Here is a 14,334-nt window from a genome sequence, read left to right as displayed (position 1 = left end):
ATAAAATCCACAACTACAAGAGGCGTAACAGAAACCACAGCTGCAGCAAATCTTTGGAAGGCACCAGTACAATGGTTGACTACTTTACATGTGGGCTAGAGGCAGTTCAGCGCTAAAGCCACATCGTAACCCAGGCGTCACCAGACTACCATTTTCAGACGCTCAAATGTGGTTAACAAAACAGCTGCAAGTCTGATCATACCCACCACTACTACATACAGTACTGGCATCTTACTGAACTACCGCCTAGTCATACTCAGAACTGCATTTAAATACCTTGGCTCCTGTCAGTCTTTGCTAACATTATGAGATGTTATAGATACTGTTAGACATATTGGACTTTTTGTTCCAAGGGGAAAACTTTAGCATTTATAGCAGTTCAAGAACTATAGAAATATTAACCACCAGCCACCCTCCAAAACACACACAAGAATTACAAATTTCTTATTACATTTGTGGTTTGCTATTGGATTTGTTTGTCTGATCTGACATAAAACCACCAATAGTCTATCAGTAAGTATCTCAATGTATGTTGTGCATGTGAAAATAACCTAATGGTATTTGCCATTAGGTCCAGAAAATAAAATGACCACTTTTTAATAAATATGTACAATTAAACAACTTAATTTTTTTACAAGTGTTATTGCTTATTTCAATCTTGGACGTGCCCACACACACACACGCACACACACACACACACACAACCATTTGGGACCTAGCTACACCAACATCAGCTGGGTGGAAGAGCACTTTTCCTTCCTACGTAGTCTTTGTACCAGACTTATGCAAAAGAAAAATGATTGTGTTGATGCGGCCTCTTGGTCCAGAAGCCCACTAAAGGATATCATTAATGATTTTATTACTTTACATTCATCTATCAGGTTTACAGTCAATACTACTACTACCACAACTCTACCATTTGTAAATATCAATTGATCAGTTTTCTAGAACTTAAACTTCTGTCTATTGTAATGGCTGTCCATCAATTCGACTAGGACACCATCCATCCATTTGTCCATCTCCATTACTCCCCCTCATGTGTATGCTGGAAAGCAAGCAGGCCAATTCTGGAAAGGCAGACCCTGGGGCATGATTGGCAGGGGAGTGGTCCCCCAGGTGCAGTGGGTTGGTTTCATGGGTGATGCATTGCCATTCTTTTCTCCTCTTGTTGAAGGGTCTATTGTTCAAAGTAATGGACTCCTTCAATTATTGTCCATCTCCAAAGTACATGATCCCCAGCAAGTGTCTCAAGCAGGATTTGTGAAATAGAGCAGGCCTTGAGAGAATGCTTCAAGTAGTCCTTCTAGCAATTCTTCGGTCCACCTTGAGGTCGGGATCCTTCAGCGAGTTCACCGTATGGGACCATCTGGAAGCTGAGACTTATCCATGTGGAAGACACGGATGAGCAGCATGGCCTCAATGCTGGTTGATGAGCAGCATTCCAGAATTTTAGTGTGTGGAACCCTGTCTTCCTAAGTGATGCCCAGGATCTTCTTGGTGCATTGGATGTGGAACACTTCTAGTGTGCAGATTTGCTTGCAGTAGGGGTCAGGATTCACATCCGGAGTGTTGATATACACACTGTGCGATATTCCACAACCTTGGCTGCAATGTCGAAATTTCTCTCTTACAATCCAATTGACTTGCACAGTTAGCTTTTCTACAAATCCTTCCATCCCTGGCACACTAAAAACCCTGGAGCTCTTCCACAGTTCCTTAGACTTGGTCACGTCTTCAGTGATGAAGTTGACTTATTTAATTAAGCTCAAAATAAGAGGTCCCTTCATTGATATAGGATACCCATCTTATGTTGTACAAAGGGCTGTCAAAGCCAGGAGTCCACTGGTCCTCCCATTCCACCCTCTCCTCTATACAGGTCATCAAACAGACTTTTCCCCATTTTACAGACGGACTCATATATGGAAGAACCTTTCTTCCTCTTTGATCTCCTTCCATTGACCATCTAACTAATGCAAACCAGCTCACTTCACAAAGGAGAGGCACATTCCTCACTAGGCATTTTGAGGTGTAATATGTGCTACAAATGTCACTAACAATTCCCTTGTATTCAATTCCTCTTGTAAATTCAACATTAAACAACAGCCTCTTGCCAGTCTAAAATCTTATTTACTACATTTCTTGTTGGTAGCTAGCAGTTTCATTTTAGGGAGCACATTCAAGATGTTAAGATCAAAGACCTCACCAAGCCAAGCACACTTCACATACCTCGATCACAGCCATACTGCTCTCTCTTTGTGTCAAAGAAGCACAAAAGAAGCTAAGCTCCTTCTTGCCTTGGGGTCACATCGTTCTCCAGGTCTTAATGGCCATCTAATTTTTTAAATCTCTTTCCATTTCCTCACCTTTACTCATGTCATCCACCTTGACTTTTTTCCCCACCTTCCTCCTATATAGGTTTTCTACTCTTTTCTTTTTAGTTTCACACCTAATAAAGGTAAAATATTTTAATCTTGCATTCCGTTTTACCAATGGGGGAAACACTTTAACCTTTTTTCTTTTGCAGATGCACGCTAACATAGCCCTATACACTAACACACACATATATGCACACAAAGGACTGGCACTACCCAAAAATCTTTTAAGCCTGCAAAGAATTAAGGTTGACCCCCCCACCCCAACGAGCCTTCACATGCAGCTAAACAGGCCCCAGCGCCATCTCAGCCCCTCATCAGAATCGTTGGTTTCGAAGTGGAAGGAGAAAAGGTTTCCTAAAATCTGCCACAGTTGCTGATCAGCATTTTCGTGAAGCTTATTTTTAAAATGTTTTATACATTTTTAGAATATATATTTCCATGATAAATACCACTATGCTAAATATTAAATTACCCATCACTTAAAACATCCAAGATGACAGATCAAAAAAAACTCTTACACGTAAAGAAAATAAAAAAATCTGCAATAGCTTTTTAAAGAAGATGATAAATAAAAAAGTAAAAATAAAAAGCAGAAAAACACAAACGAATATTGTTAAGCAAAGTTTGCAAAAGGGTCCAATTCTCCTCTTCCTCCTCTTTAAAAGGATCCCTAATTTAAGCCAGGTGTGTTTACAGCGCTAATGAGTCCAACGCGTGCGCAATCAGTGCACAAAACAACCGTAATGTGGGAAAGCGGAGATTCTCTTTCCTTCAGTCCTTGTTTTCCTCATACAGTTGATACTTGTCTTCAAATTAGTCTCGTTTGCCTTTTCTTGGTATTGCTAACATCGCATGCGCCTAACCAATTTAGCAGTAAGCGGCAATGTGTGACTAATGTAAGAATTTTAATGGGCGAGCGCTGCGCCGCAGCGCTTCACTGAAGAGCCCTTGTTTTTGCTACTCGCCCTGCAGTGTTTTGGGGCTATACGTCTAGAGCAGATGCATAACCGGACGAAATGGATGTGACTCAAATGTCTGGTAGCAGTTTGCATTTCCTTCCGCTCAGCCTTTTTTTTTAAAGAACATCAGACAATGTGCAGAATGGATATCAAAATAAAAAAAGGAATTGCAAGAAGGCAAAAGATGATTTAAACATTCAAACTATTGTCATTTAAAAAACCATTGTGGATGGGCATTGAAACAAAGATATGTACTTCCAAAATCTGACATAATCAGGTTATTATATATTATCTGATATCATCTACTGTTAAATTCTGCTCCGTACTTCTAAAATTATTTGTATACTGTATTGAGGATTTGTTCCGTGTATTGTATTATATTGACTCCCATCTTTTTGACACCCACTGCACACCCAAAATACCTGGAAAGGGGTCTCTCTTTGAACTGCCTTTCCCAAGGTTTCTTCCATTTTTCCCTACTGGGTTTTTTTGGGAGTTTTTCCTTGTCTTCTTAGAGAGTCAAGGCTGGGGGGCTGTCAAGAGGCAGGGCCTGTTGAAGCCCATTGCGGCAGTCCTCGTGTGATTTTGGGCTATACAAAAATAAATTGTATTGTATTCTATTACTGAGACAGTAAAATAATTACAGACAGAAACTGGGACCGCCATAAAATAAGTCAATCAGCAGGAGTAAAAACCAACATTTATAGATGAACATGTTCGCGCACCACTGTTGGTTGGAGCACTTTTTAAGTCAAATAAGGGTTAAAATGTTCTAATTTCTGCAGCTGCAAATAAATGTAGCGCACAACGACACGTAAATGTAAACCGAGACTGCCGCGGGATATTTGGAAAGCAAATAGATATGCACAAGGCTTTAAATGATAGTGCTTCGGGCAATTCTGTGTTTCTTGTCGGTTTACAAAGGTACACATTATTAACCAGTGCAAACGTGTTCCATGCGTAGATTTGAGTATACATTTTATTTACGTATGCAACGTAATCCGCCCTTCCATTTTCCCCGCCCGTTTATTACACAGGATTGCGGGACGGCTGTGTCTACTTGAGCAGCGTAAGGCAATGCAGGAAACCATCCCTGGATGACTCTTGAGGTGGAGGAATAGGGGCCACACACACACTTGATCACATCAGGTCAATTAAAAGTCGCCGATCAATTTTATACGCGAAGAGGAAGAAAGCATCACGCACTCCCAGAGCAAAAGATCGGGGCAGAATTGGAAGTAGGACACTGTTTAGGTGACATTAATGCACACCAAAATAAAATATAAAGTAAGAAAAAATACAAGGCAAGTTGTCAACTGATCAAAATTTGATTTACATTCTTAAACTTAAAGAGAAATGGAGCTAAATCGCTGCAGGCATGTGCATATCGTGTAGATGTAACGTTGTGAGGACCACCGAATGTTAGCGGAATCGAGGTGCGATCAAGGCTGGGTTTTGCAGATATGGAGGGCATCAAGGCTTCCAGACTGGGCATTGCAAGTTAATCAAAGTTGTATTTAGTAACTGCAGTCATTCCAGATTAGATTTCTCAGCCCTGAAAATAAAAGTAGGTGTAGACTTTAGCGAAGGGGTGCGTTCCTTGCGTGAAAAGAAACTACGTATTATTCCATTTCAAACATTTTTCGGTCGATTTCAACCACCAGGGGTTTGAAACGCCAACATAGCAATTTCTGACGAAAAAAGGACTTTGATCAGAATTTTATATACACAACTCATACTGACGACAGTAAATAACTGCATGAACTTTATCTTTTTAATTTTTCGTAAATTTTAAATACGTAAGATTTATAAATGACGAAATGTAATTTTTGTATCCTGCAAGCAGCGATTCCAAGTAATACATCCTTTGCTAGATCACCTCGAGGAATGACATGTAATTTAGGGTGCCAAACGCCCATTGTTTTGCCAATTTAAGTGTTCCTACTTAGTCTTAAGAAATCCTTATTTTGAGCTGTTTTTTCAGCATCATTAATTTCTTATAGCAGGTAAAATAAAAAGACTTTGCACCGTTCGCGTCATTTAATTCAGCTACTTGTTTCACACATCCGGAAGCTGATTTAAACAGCCAATCAGATCAGTCTTTGAATGAGCGCAAAACCTGATCAATCAAATATCGAGAAGCAGTTAGACCCAGAATGCACTGTACCGTTACGCTTTGAAGGACCTGGGAGTACAACGTGTGCTACGATAAATATGAAAATATAAGTTACATACAGAGTAACCGACCAAGCTTTATCTGTAAAATATGTCAATCAGTCCTAAAGACAACCCAGCATCTCCAGTTAAGAAAGAGCATTTTGAAATTCTACTTTTTCTTTTAATTATAGCAGTATTGTCAGTGGCATTGTTTGATACGCATTCGTTTGTTTCATGTTATCGATGAATGGACATTCATTTGCCTACAATAATTTTAATGAATACGTTTTTTTTAACTTATTTTATTTTTTGTTTTAGTATTACTGTTGAGTTAGCGAGGTTGTGCTGTTGAAAATTCGAGGGTGGCCTTAGAATACGCTGTTTCGACGGGTTTGTTACAAGATGCGGAGGGCGGCACAAAAGCAGTCGAGAGTTTTGAGTGGCGGGAAAAGGTAATACTACTGAATTAATTTACTTTTAAAAGTCGCCTTTTGTAATTTTCTTGACACGATTACGCCTCGGAATTGTGTAAAGTGGATGCAGACATGGACAACGCATACAATGCGGATGTACTCTTCACTTAAGCGTACTACAGAAATTTCTAGTTTGAATGAGTGCTGAAAATTCACCTGCCTTCATTCCATCATCTCAGGGGGCTGCATGGTGCCTTGATCAGGTGGCGCAGATATCCATCACAGAAGTACCAGAAAATGCAGCAGAGAATAGTACAGATAGCCTATTAGAAATACAACTGAAATGTAGCTACGAAAAAGCTATATCAAAATAATGAGTTTTTAGTAGTTTTGTAAAAATGATCCACACTAACTACTAGCCTGGCAAATTTCTATTATTAAAGTATTCCAGGCAAAACAAGAATCCTAGTCATGACTGATGAATTCATATGCCTCAAATTCTTGAACAAACTTCCAGCTCTTTTAGCACGACATAGTCTTAATTTTTATTAAAAGTAAAACAAGTCAAATTTTTACTAAAATTTATTTATACATCTATCTATTATTAAACTTACCTAATCCAATTCAGGATCAGAGGGACGAAACCTATCCTGGTAACACTGGGGTCTAACCTAGACAGGATAACTGCTTTTTTTATCCTCATGTACAGTAAGTAACTGGGCTTGGGGTTAGCTTCCAGCCCAGCAGCGATTATTTTGAAGCAGAAAAACCGAGTTAAAAATAATGAATAAATTAACATTTTTGTAATTCCAAAAGTGGCACAGATGGAAAATACTTGGAATGTGCCATGCTCATCTATAGAGACTTAGAAAATTATCAAGAAAAGGAGCCTTTGTGGAGTTTAGAGGGTTAGCTGACCATAGCTGTGATTTCAGGTTTTATGTTTTTGTTCTGTACAAGAATCTAATTGGTCAGAGTGTTATCTCCATTGGCCGTCATGTTTATGTTACTTTCAAATCCCTAAGTCACAAAACTGCCTGCCACTTACAATCAATGTTTTAGTTTTGATCTTGATTCCCAGTTAATCCAGCTGCTATGGAAGTGCTTCGTTTCCAGTTCTGTAGTATGTTAGGATGCTCATTGTACTTCATCCTCTTTTTATCTCTTCAAAAATGTTTTTTTTGGCAAAGTTGCAAAGTGTTTTTGAAATTCCAAAGATAATATAGAAACGCAGCTGAGCTTGGGTATCCAAGGGATTCCAAGGCTCCCTCCCACTTTCTGACCTATTGGTTTTAGAATTGAGCCCTTCACTCTGAGAACCAGGTGGAGCCCTTTTACTTGTGACAGTTCTGCATGGGGTTCTAAAAGGGAAATTTGAAAGTGACTTCAAACATCAATTACATGAATACATATCTTAACACATAATAAATAGCAATACATAAACACAAAAAGCAATTTTCAATTAAAAATACTTTCTCTGAATAAAGATGAAATAATTTAAATGTGTTTTTACAGATGAACACGTTTAAAAAATAGATTATATACATTTTTGCTAAAGTGCATACTGACACACTTCTCAATTTCATGGGAAATGCAAACTTGTAACTTCAAATTTAGTCAGACACTACATTTTCTGTTTGTGGCATACAATGATTAAGGGTGCTAAAAATATATATAAATAAATACATATATAATAGAAGTATTCAAGTTTACTGTCATGTGTACAGAGTACAATGAAATTTGTAAAAGCACGTGTGCATGCAACACGCTGCCATTCACTTGTGCCATGATGAGCAAACATTAATAGTAAATCGTAGACCATACTTTGAAACCTCAGGACCCTCGATTGCTCAAAGGTGATTTGTCTATTAGAATCATAGAAAATGTCCAATGCTAGAAGGTGACAAGAATTGGATGGGTTAATGCAGACTCCAATATAGAAAACCCAGGAGCAAGTAGGTGGCTAGTTGGCTAAGGTCTCCAGAATGGTGACATTATTTTTGACTTTCTTTGTATAATTTTAATCTTCTCCATTGGCAGCTGGCCATAATTTCTCAATTAATTAATGGACAGATATTGTTGATTTCCATTTAGGTTTAATATGTTTCTACCTTGTTATTTATCTGTTTTTACAAATCTGCATTTATATGTGTACCAATTCTGTATTTAGTAATTAGTATAATCTGTACTTGTACTTTAAGTGAGAATTGTTCACAGATAAAAAAATGTATTGTGTATTGTATAGAAGAATAGGCACACATCAGTTGGACTTAATGAAACAGATAGATACATCGATGGCTAGATAGATATAACGAGCACTATATAATGTATAGATAGATATAGACAACCACAGGGATTTACCAATAAACATGTAATAGTTAATTGATTCTGTCAGATAAGCTGGTGTCTAAAATAGTTAGACAGACAGACAGATGTGAATGGAAAAATGTATTCTAGACAGGTAGATATTCAAGGTGCTTTATAAATAGATAGTAGTAAATGTGTAGTATTAGGGAAGAAAGCTGCTATGCTGATAGATTAGGTAGACAGATGTACAGATAGACATGAAAAGCATTCTGTAGAGTATTCAGATATTTTGCACAGTGTGAAATAAATTGCTACAATAGTCTGTAACAATTATGCAGATAGATAGATATATAAGTAAACTAACAAAATACCCGCGCTTCGCAGCGGCGAAGTACTGCCTTAAAATTTTTATTAAGAAGAAAATTAAACCTTTTTAAAATGAGGGAAAATATACCAATAATTATTTGTCAGTTCGGCCCTCTGGTTGTAATATGACCAAGCTGTGCGCTGAGCTTACTCTTGAGCATGCAACGTACAGTTGGCCATGTGAACAGTAATCTTGTTTCAAATCTCACAGCTTGGATTGCTGCTGTCATAATCGGTTTGAGTTTCAAGGTTTATTTCAATTACGACAGTATTTGTAGGACTTGTGTTGAAGTGACATTCGGCATCTGTCAAGCGTTGTAAGCATACAACCGGTTTCATCGATAACTTCGCATCCAGGTTTTGAGAGTTTAAACATTCATAAACATCAAAGTGTCCACTACTCAAATCATCACCTGTGAATCTCAGATGTTTAAGAGGCATTGGCGGTTGTCGAAAGGTGTAAAATATTTGGCCATTTCGGTACACTTGAAAGTGACAACCGAACAATTCAGCAGCAGCCATCAACTCACATGCAGAACCATAGGTGAAGGGCTTAAACATTTCACTCTTATAGTGCTCCTGTGTAGTATAATTATTTCCTGTACTGTCATCAGTCCACACCTTGAACCTGTCCCAGTTATTCAATAAATAAGACACAATGTTCCTCCGGATATCAAGAGTTAGCCTGATATGGCCGTGCAATATGTAACAAAGAGAATGGAAAAGGTAGGTGCCATCTCCGGGCATGGAAACCACTCGGTAAGTGACAGTTCTTTGATCGATGGTGATCATCTCGATAGACATGTTAATGGGGGTACGGTTGGAACGATAAAGAAAATGGGTATGTGAACAATGTAAAGTAAGTCTAAAATACCTAAACAATAACTATAATCATAATAAACGAACAATAAAACAGTGGAGAAGCCGTGGATTAAATTAAAAGGCTGTAGTTATCAGCAGGGAGACGTGAATCCCGTGGCGAAGCAAGGAAGGGAATGTAGAGACTGGAGCGACGGACGGCCTTATATAGGCAGGCAGCCAACAACGTGTGAGGCGTTGGGATGGGGGACCCAACGCCGCCTCACACGGTGACCAAGCTGCAGGCTGTGGACGCATATATGTACGTAAGTAGGATTCAGTTAGTGTTGGGAACCAAATTTCTTGAAGATGGGCCCATAAGTAACAAAGACCATTGAAAAGTTCAATATGGTGGCCGACAGTGGTTTCAGTTAGCGCAGGGAAGCCGCCTACCAAATTTCGTGAAGATGGGGTCAACCTTCTACCTACATGGAAAGTTGGAGAATTAGTGACGTTGGAAAGTTCAATATGGCGACCGACCATACCACCAAAATAAGTACGTACATTGGTTTCGGTTAGCACAGGGAAGCCGTCTACCAAATTTCGTGAAGATGGGGCCATAAATAAGAAAGTTCAACATGGCGGACGTTTTCAACCATTATGACCGCTACATGTAGAATTTCGAAATGAAACCTGCTTAACTGTTGTAAGTAAGCTGTAAGGAATGACCCTACCAAATTTCATCCTTCTACCTACACGGGAAGTTGGAGAATTAGTGACATTGGAAAGTTCAATATGGCGGCCGACAGTGGCGTCATAGCACCGAAATATGTACGTACATCGGTTTCGGTTAGCGCAGGGAAGCCGCCTACCAAATTTCGTGAAGATAGGGTCAGCCGCCTACCAAATTTCGTGAAGATAGGGTCAGCCTTTTACTTACACGGGAAGTTGGAGTATTAGTGACATTGGAAAGTTCAATATGGCGGCCAACAGTGGCGTCATACCACCGAATTAAGTACTTACATCAGTTTCGGTTAGCGCAGGGAAGCCGCCTACCAAATTTCGTGAAGATGGGGCTATAAATAAGAAAGTTCAACCTGGCAGACGTTGTCGACCATTATGACTGTCACGTGTAGAATTTCGAAATGAAACCTGCTTAACTTTTGTAAGTAAGCTGTAAGGAATGGGCCTGCCAAATTTCAGCCTTCTACCTACACGGGAAGTTGGAGAATTAGTGATGAGTGAGTGAGTGAGTCAGTGAGGGCTTTGCCTTTTATTAGTATAGATAGATACTCATCCAGTATTTCTAACATGCCCCCATGAAAACTAAGCATTTTTTAAACATTATTATTGAAAATTTATTGCACCTTTCATACATATGGAATTTGGTTGAGAAAATAATTGCAGAATAAATGTACTGAATGTCTGCATTACCTGGCTGTTAAATTCTTTATTTTACAAGACAAGTCTTGAATGACAGATTTAACTCTAAATTGAAGAGGCTGGCTTAATTCCACGCTAACCTACATTTTCTTTTGTTTTGCTTATTGTGTCTAACAGACACTTTCTTTCCTTTGCTTTTTACCACTAAGTCAAGGTCACGCTCCTCTAACCTTGGCTGCAGCCCAGCCCCCCAGATGCTTGCCTGTCTATCTGCCAGATGCCTCTCTTTGCTGTGTCAGTGGCAGGCTGGGAGTTCATCTTTTGTGCATTGAGCTCACGCATTTTCTGGATCATCCTAATGGGGCTGGTAGTGAATTGTGTGGCAGTTCCACCCCCACCAGTTGAACCCTGCTGACCCTGCACAATACATATGACTCTCTTTTGTGTTTTCTCCTAGATGAATCAGCAGCCTTGACCTCTATATCCCCATCCATGTTGACCTTTCCTTCCCTCCAAATCCTGATTAGACAGACAAGATGACAAAGGCACTCAGTCTTTCTTTCTTTCTTTCTTGATTAGATTATTTCACATCAGAAAAACTGTACGTAGTATCCTGGCAGTTTTTTCAAGCTATTACCTATAAAAAGTTTTCAAAACCATAACTGTTTTCGTAATTATCCCAAAGGTTGCAGAATTTCAACAGTGGATGATTACAAATCATTGCATGACATACTGGGAATAAAACATATTATGGTTGTGTATTTTATCTGATAATTAGTGTAAGCCAGCAGAGGACCCCTTGTGTAGATTACAGTATGTAAAAATTGGCAGAATTAAAATTTTTAACAAATAATTAGTGAAAATCACTAGAGGTTAAAAAAGGTTTCAGTTTTATTACAAGAAAAGACATTAGCACTAGAGAAAGTCCAGAAAAGAGTGACTAGACTGATACCAGGACTGTGAAGTTTGAGCAGTGAGAAAGGATTGAAAGAGTTGAACATTTTCAGTTAAAGCAAATGGAGGCGAGGAGACTGAGGTGTTCTAAATTATTAAGGGAATTGTGGATGCCAGCTGTTACTTTAAAATGGGTTCTTCAGCAACAACTACTGACCTATGTGGAAACTTGTTAGAGGTAGATTTCACATAAATGCTAGAATGTTTTCCTTCAGTTACCAAGTATTGTGGTTGAGTGCACGACTTTTGGAATCTTCAAAACTGTTAATTTGGAGAAATTTAATAGGATTGATGAGCTTCCTGAGAAGGTATAAAACTGTATGGGTTTATTTAAACTGGGTATGCAAAACAATTACAGGGAGAGAAAGTAGTAAAGGAAAAATGGGAACACTTTAGGCACTGCAAAAATACATTTATTACACATTTACATCAGTAAAGTGGTTATTCATCTGTACAGTAAGGCCCAGAGAAATAGCTTCTCTTTGTAATGGTTGGAAGTGGCTTAAGTGAGACATATGTTTCTTGATATTGCATACTTCATTGTATAACCTGTGAATCCTTAATATTCATAAGGCATTTTACCAGCATATCAAATATCACACGGGATAGAGATGAATAACAATTTTACTTTATAACCATATTTAAGAGCAAAGGAACACTTTGTTAATCTCGTGTGGATTAGGAGTAAATGAGTAATAGATGTATTTTTGCAATATCCAAACTAAAGTTTTGCCAGAAAATGTATACATAAAATCATTTCAATCCTAGTGGCACTAGGCACAAAGCAGGAAACAACCTTGAACAGGGTGCTATTACATTCAAGATCCTGCTTATTCTCATTCCTCATGGACCAGTTTAAAATCATCTTTAGGTGATGACATGAATAAACTGTACAAACGTACATGGGCAATGCCCAGGCTCGACGTTGAACCCAAAACATTAAATCTATGAGGCAGTAGCATTCAACCCTGCAACAACTCACAATATGAGCAGTTCAGGACAAATGACTAAACAATGGTGTTGCTTTCAACACATGTGGCTGTTTGAAGCATGGTGTATTTAAAAAAAGAAAAAGAAACCAAGACAAACTATAGCTATTATTGCTATGACAAGATTGTGAAAACTTGATTCAGGATTTCATAATGAGTCATTTCACACAACTCTTCCCTCTCAGAATGAAATCTAAACTCTTGTCAGACACTGGTGTAGCTTCAGATTTATGGGCACATGTGACTTTTTTTTTCTTGGCATTCTTTGCAGCTGCTTATTGGGTGAGAGGAAGGCCCTCCCTCTTCAGCATGCTAGCATGAAAGTGGTTGTGGATTTGAAGGGCATGTTTTTATTTTCCCGGAATCCCGAACGCCCATAGTTTCCAACCTGGAATGTTTCACACACAATTTTTTGTTTGTTGTTTAAGCTTATTGTTTAAGGAAGTTTTTTTTTTTTGTGAAGCCTTGTTTTTGACTGCTTACTTTAAAATTGGGTATTTTTTCACAATGAAAATGAGAATAACAAATGCTTTCAGTATTATTTAATTGTCAGACTTTACCTTTGAAATCAACATAGAGTGAATTAGCATAACACCATACTTGTTTGGATAAAGCTTTTCATGTTAACATTTTTGAGCAAGTAAAGAGAAAGACAAATGATACTGTTACAACCTGACATCTCTGGGAAGAGTTATTTTTAAGTACACATCTGATAGCCTTAAGCATAATACCTTATATTATGAGTGGAATAAAAGTGTTGTTTATTAGGAAAACAGAGCGTATCAAACATTTGATATTTGTTTAATTTGAAAAGTGTGGAGAATGAATATATAGTATGGTGCACATTCTTCCTTGAAGGTTTAACAAACACAACAGGGGCTTCTTAAGTATTGCTGGTTTTCTAGGTAAGAAAATACTGTTCAAGTTTTGTGTTATGGATGCTGGATTTCTTCAGAGATCTAGGTAACAGCTTTCTTCTCTTGTCAAATGAATCTTTAGCCTTTGAAGTCCTGGCCATAACCTTGCTTACAGGTCTTTGAATGTCTGTGGCTTTAAATAACTGAACTATTCTTCCTGTAAGATGCTCCCTTTGTCTACTTTGATGTTTCTATTTCCCTTTTACCTCCCTATCAAGCTCTCATGACTTTATTGCCCCCTTTTATGTTTATGTCATGCTGCTTGCTGATGGTGTTAGCAGTCACACCATGGCCTTCTAGTAACATCTTCTGTCAAAATGGCATTGGTATTGGAAGATTTTGTGTGCTACCACACTCTCACCATTCCAAAACACACACTATATATAAGAGTTTTTTTTCCTTTGGCTTAGTTGGATATATCACTTATTGTATTTTCCATCCACATGAGGAACAGGAGATGCTCTGGATTGGAGTATCAGATTAAAACATGCATGTAATTGGCTGCTTAATCAGGGACATGATCACCCGCACAAGCAGAGAGATAAATCAATATGATGGAATCATATGTACATGTGTGTAATTCAGACTGCAGATGGGCAAGATTAAAAATCTGAGTGGCTTTGTATTACTAGTATGAGTGACCCAGTGCTCCTGAGTGTTTTCAAATTTGACTATGTTGCGTGGGCTTTCTAAATTGGTCGATACACAAAAAACAT

This window comes from Polypterus senegalus, chromosome 17 (genome assembly GCF_016835505.1).
Source record: "Polypterus senegalus isolate Bchr_013 chromosome 17, ASM1683550v1, whole genome shotgun sequence".
Taxonomy (NCBI): Eukaryota; Metazoa; Chordata; class Cladistia; order Polypteriformes; family Polypteridae; genus Polypterus; species Polypterus senegalus.
The sequence above is the reverse complement of the archived record's forward strand: the minus strand, read 5'-3'. Positions refer to the sequence as shown.